Source organism: Melozone crissalis, unplaced genomic scaffold, assembly GCF_028551555.1.
Source record: "Melozone crissalis strain CALT ecotype California unplaced genomic scaffold, PUWL_Pcris_2 ptg000033l_1, whole genome shotgun sequence".
NCBI classification, from domain to species: Eukaryota; Metazoa; Chordata; class Aves; order Passeriformes; family Passerellidae; genus Melozone; species Melozone crissalis.
This window is the reverse complement of record NW_026535811.1, coordinates 8,748,750-8,754,356: the sequence shown is the minus strand read 5'-3', so window position 1 is coordinate 8,754,356 and position 5,607 is coordinate 8,748,750.

Genomic DNA, 5,607 nt, shown 5'->3' with positions numbered 1-5,607 from the left:
TGACTGGCCACGTCTAATTTTTTTTTTTAAAGCTGTCCACGCACAAGTGTTTCAGTTGGCTCAGCAGCAATTAATCTTAAAAGATGAATGAACCATACTTAGGACTGTTTCCCCCAGTCTTTTGATAAAGTATTTGTATTTTTGATACTAAACTGGCTTCTGGGAGAGGGGTAGCTGCTTTGGCTTCTAAGCTATAAAGGAGTGGTTGATCCATAGAGCTACATGCAAGAGAAGTGGCTGGTACGAGTGGCCACAACACACTTTTCTTGCCCATTAACAATTCAGTTGCCGAAAAACAACTCAAATGTTTGGGGCTTTTTTTTAAGGTAAAAATGAGCTGTGGTGGGTTTTGTTCTTAACTGAGCAGTTCTAGGGTGGAACTGCAGATGCTCAAGGCTCTGCCACATCCTCCCCCTCAGCACCCAGGGCAGACACCCCCATCTCGAGGATGGAGGTTTCACATGAGACGAGGCACAGCCCTTCTCATGTTTTTAACAATGACCCAGCTGCTTCCCTTCTCACCCTGGCTGCTGCTCACCTTTGGCTCCATGTGCTCACTGCCATGAGGTTTATGGTCAGCTCAGCGAGGGATGGTACCGAGTCACTGTGTTCAGCTGCATCCTTCCTGCCCCCAGGGCCTTCCCAGCACCCTCAGAACACCTTGAGGAGAGGCTGTATTCTTTTGTCCCATTTCAGTGCAGGCAGCTGAAAACTGTAGTAACAAATAATTAGCCCTGGCCAACAGCTTTAAAAAAAAAATTGTCAGCAGCAAACTGAAGCCCTAATTCAAGTCAGCAGCTTGGGTTATGTTTGGGGTTTTTTTACTGTAAGTTTAGCTAGTTTGTGACTCAAATCTCAGGTTTTACTATATTGAAAAGTGGAGAAGATTTTTGTCATTGTTTTGTTTTCGTGGCTAGGATGTGACTTTAATTTCCTACAATGGACCGTTGAAAATAGCACTGAAAGCTACAGCATTGATTAACGTGATCCTAAAAAGTGCAAAAGGCACAGAGAGAGGAGGCACCAGGAGTCCCTGAGCCCAGAGGACTCTGCTCAGCTCTTTGTGCTGTGTGTGCAAGAGGCTGGGCAAGGGAGAGGCTGTCACCAGCCTGGCCACTGTGTCAGGTGCTGGCTGCTCACTGAACGTGCTGCCACTTGTCTCTGTTTACATCTGCAGTGGAAGTGATGACATCACAGCTATTTTCAGCTGTGTGAGTGTTTGCCTGTGTTAACAGCTGAGCAGGCTCCTCTCAGCCACATTTCAGGAAAAGGGGGTGGCTTTGATTTAAACCAGTTAATGGGAGTGAACACCTATCAATCCCTAGGGACAGAAACTGATTCTTCCTCCTCTGTGCTTCCTCAGACATGTATGTGCTCCCCTTCTTTGTGTGTTTGGGGTTGGTTTGGTTGATTGCCTTTTGAAGAACTGAAATCTGGTCTGAGGTGGCTCCTCATGATTCCCAGTGTGTTCTGGATAAATCCAAGGTGTAGGGCAGGTTCCCAGAGGAGGAAACCTTAACCCCATGTCCTGCACAGGGTGGTGCCCTGGCTCATACCTGAACAATACTGGAAATGGTTTGCAGAAGGCTGAAAAGCAAAGTGGAGGATGTGAGAGGGAAAAATGTGTACATATTCACAATGAATATAACATATGGCATTTGGTGTGTGGCATACCTGGCATGTTTGGTGTATGGCAAGCTGGTGAAATGGTTCAGAGAGATGTGAGTTTCTCATCTTGTTGTGTCATGAGCATTACATGTATGTTATGATGAAATAAAATCAGAAATGGTACCTGTTTATACAGAAGGCTGGGGAAGGAGTTGTGGAGTGTTTTACCTGCAGCAGGACCCGGAGAGCAGGAGCCTTGTCCTTTATGGGACGCCCCTTTCCCTGCAGGTGTGGTCATCAATGACAGGAGCAGCTTTAGAGCACTTCTCACAGGCAGCAGTGATTTTACAGCACCAGTAGCCATTTAGAGCTCTTACCTGTCCCTGATTATCCCCCTTCTTCTGCTCCACTGATGAGCAGCAGTGGCACTTGTGTGCATTAACACCCCCACTGTCTAATCCAGGTGTGAGTAACCTGTTCCTCAGGCAGCTGGGGTGCTCTTGGTGCAGCAACTATTTCAAATTGTTGAAGCTACCCAGAATGAACCCCATTCAAATTGTTGAAGCTACCCAGAATGAACTCCATGCTTTTTCTTGCCTCCCTCCCATACTACTTATTTGAAGAATAATTTAATTACTCGTTTAAATACTTGTTTTGACTGATGCTGTCAGTCTTGAAGAATTCAGAGCAAGTTCTGCTCACTGAGATTGGAGCACACCCCTCACTGCTGCTTCAGAGAATGGCTCACACAGATATAGCACAGATTAGAATTAAAGGAGGCTGCCACAGTACTATCCTTAGAGGAGAAAGCTGGGAGTTTATGTAACAGCAGCTTCAAACAGGGTGCAGTAACAAAGCCTTTTCTTTTGAGAATTTCAAAGCACAATCCCACAATGGGAAATGCAAAATCTTCAGCCTCTCTAAAAGAAACCAAACCAATAAGGAATAACCTGTGTGAGTTTCTGTGCTTATTTTCTACAAACAAGATCTAACAGCTCCTAGAGAACAAAACAAAAACTATGCAGATTCAAGGGCACCATCAGCTGCTGAGCCTACACAACAGGTTGACATGACAATCTTCTAAGATTTAGCTGCTCACCCCACTCTGAAGCCCACTTCTGACTGCAGTAGCTCTGTTCCCTCAAATTCTGTTTTTTGAAGCATTCACTTCAGCTTTCAGCACTCCTCCTGCCTGTTTTGCATCCCTGGCCCTGCCAGCAGCCAGCTCTGGGAAGAGACAATCTAACTCCACCTCCAGTAAAGACCCAAGGGGCAACTGCAATCTGCCTCATGCATGTCACCAACACTTCATTTTATTTCCCTGCCTGGCATTACTGGGAAGAGGTCCCCAAGGTCACCGGGCTCCTGATGTAACCATCACAATGGCATTCCCAGAATGAAGTGAACTGCAAACAGCAAACCTCCTCCCAGCAGGGATCAGGTTTGGGGAGGATAAGAGAGTAGAAATGTGGTAATCAGGTGCTCAATATGCTGTGATTCACAGCACAAGCTGTACTGACTTCTACCAGAAAGTGAGGGCATGAAAAGCCCAGAACAAGGGGAACAGCACTAGGGTTCTAATAAGAGTGTTACTTTTTAAATCCAAAATCACTGTGATTCAACCAAATTTACCTAGCCAGACATCTAACTTAAGCAGCCATACACCTAGTCTGTATTTGGTATTAATCTCTGATAGAAGTAGTTATTCTAGCAATTTTAGACAGCATAACATACACAATAACACACTTACACACACAAACCCACAACTGAGAATTCAGGTAGAACAGTCTTCCTAATCCATCAGCTTTGCCTGGCAACAGCACTTGCCCCTTTGAATGCTGCCTGCAAAGAACTTCTTGGCCCTCAGGTCCAAATGGTTGCTCTGAGGCAAACTGAAATGTTTCTGCAGTAAAGCCTTGAGCTAGTTCTGCACTTCCAAGAATATTAATAAGACTCACCATAAATAGAAAAGGAAAGGGAGCTATTTCTTGCCTTCTGTAACACCCACCCCTCTGGGAAGGGGCTGCTTTCCTGGCATGGAAAATGCTGCCAAACACTTCTGGAGAGTTGTCCTGCTGCAAGGGATTGCTCACTTTGAGGAGTGGATTTCAGCTGCCATCTCCAGGGATCCTCATCATGCTCCACTACTGTACAAAGCCAAAGTGTCACACTACAGGCAGCAATGAGACTGGGCCATCAGGCCATTAAAAAAAACAGAAGCAACACCAAAACAGCAGCAAAATTAAAAGAAACCCTGTACATGTGCCTCTCTATTCACCTGTGCAGGTGAGAGTTCATGACCATTCTGCTCTCCCAATGCCAAGTCCCAAGCATCACTGCTCACATCTACTCAAACTGGACATCACTGCCAACCAGAACTGGGACAGCATCAGGGGGAAAAAAAACCAACCAGCATTTATTTTCATTCTGGGGATATGCTTCCTTTCAATCCCATGGCAGAGGCAGCCCCAGGGCAGCTGAAATCAGCCACCTCCATGTCACAGAGTGGGTGCAAAGTAAAGCTGAGATCAGCCTGCACTGCCCAGACACCACGGTGGGAATGAAGAATGAGCAATAAGGCAACTGGAGAAACAACACGCTTGGAAAAGAGCCACACCAGAAGTTTTAATGCTGGAGCTGTGGAACATGGAGCATGTAGGAAGCTGAACAGGGTCACCACCCATAAACCATGGAGTGCTCAGCCACAAGGCTGGCAATCAAAATACCCCCTGGCACTTGGGAACAGGAGGGAAGTTACAGCAGCACCTGGGAACTACTGGCACACAGTCTGAGAGAGGGGCTGGCTCATGCACCCAATGGGCCTGTGAAAATGTATATTTCTACTGTGTAAAAGCTTGGAGGAGGGGAAAACACACTCTAAAATATTTAAGGATCTTTAAATATATTTAATTTAAAATACATATATTAAAAAAAGCAACAACAAAAACTCTTTTCTCTCCCCTTGAGCAGAACTTCACAGGAACTGCCCTGCAGGTAGGCTGGCACTTTAGCACCCTGTCAACGCATACAGTGACAAAAACAACGGAAACAACAAAGCAAACCTGCTCTGCATGGGCAGCACAGTGACCAGTGTGAGACACAAGGAGCACCAGCAGCAGCACAATGAGGGAGTTGCAACAGCAGAGTCAGGGAAGGGCCAGAGCAGCTCAGGGCAGAGGAGAACCCCAGCTCCAGTGACTCGTCCTGCTCCCCAGCTTTTCACAAGATCAGGTATCAAGAAGCTTAGCCTGTACCCAGAGCACACACCAGCAGAAAGCAGAAAAGGGCAGCAGTGTCTGGTTTCAGAGGAGCACACCAGATTATTCACTGTTCACAGCACTAAATTTGTGATAGAAGTAACAGCTGGTACATTCACCAGAGATACCTGAGGCCTCCTCCAAGAGCATTTGGCTTGGGAAAGAAAATTCAGAGGCAGAAAGGTGATTCCAGTCACATCTCCAAGCTCCTGCTAAACAGTGTGGGAGGGAGCCTCAGTCTTACCCTGAGCATCACTTGCATCTGAGCTGAAGCTGAGAGCAGCATGTGGAGCAAAGCCAACAGGGAGCAGCCAAGCAACAAACAGCAGCTCAAGAACTCGTGGCAGGACACATCTCCCCCTCAGCAAGAGGGCCAAAGACTTGTAGTTCCTGAAGGCAGTCACAATATTTTAAATAAAACTGTAAACCATCGTTCAAGGGCATTTACAGGGTGCACGCTTCTTACAGTACCCATAGGAGAGACTATCACCTGTGGAATGAAGGTAGTGGCATCTGAGCATTGGAAAAGGTTGGCCTTCACATTTCAGCTCTAATTTCTTCCTAGTTCAGTTATTACACCTTCCATAACCTGCCCTTGCTGTTCCAGAATCTCTGTGTGTGAGGCCCAGCAGCACAGCCACAAGTTTAAAGAGCACTGTTCCTACAAAGGTTTTCTCCATTCCCAGCCCAGTGCCTTGGTGTTTTCTGGCAAATGAGGAAGGAACTTATTCGAAGTGCTCAC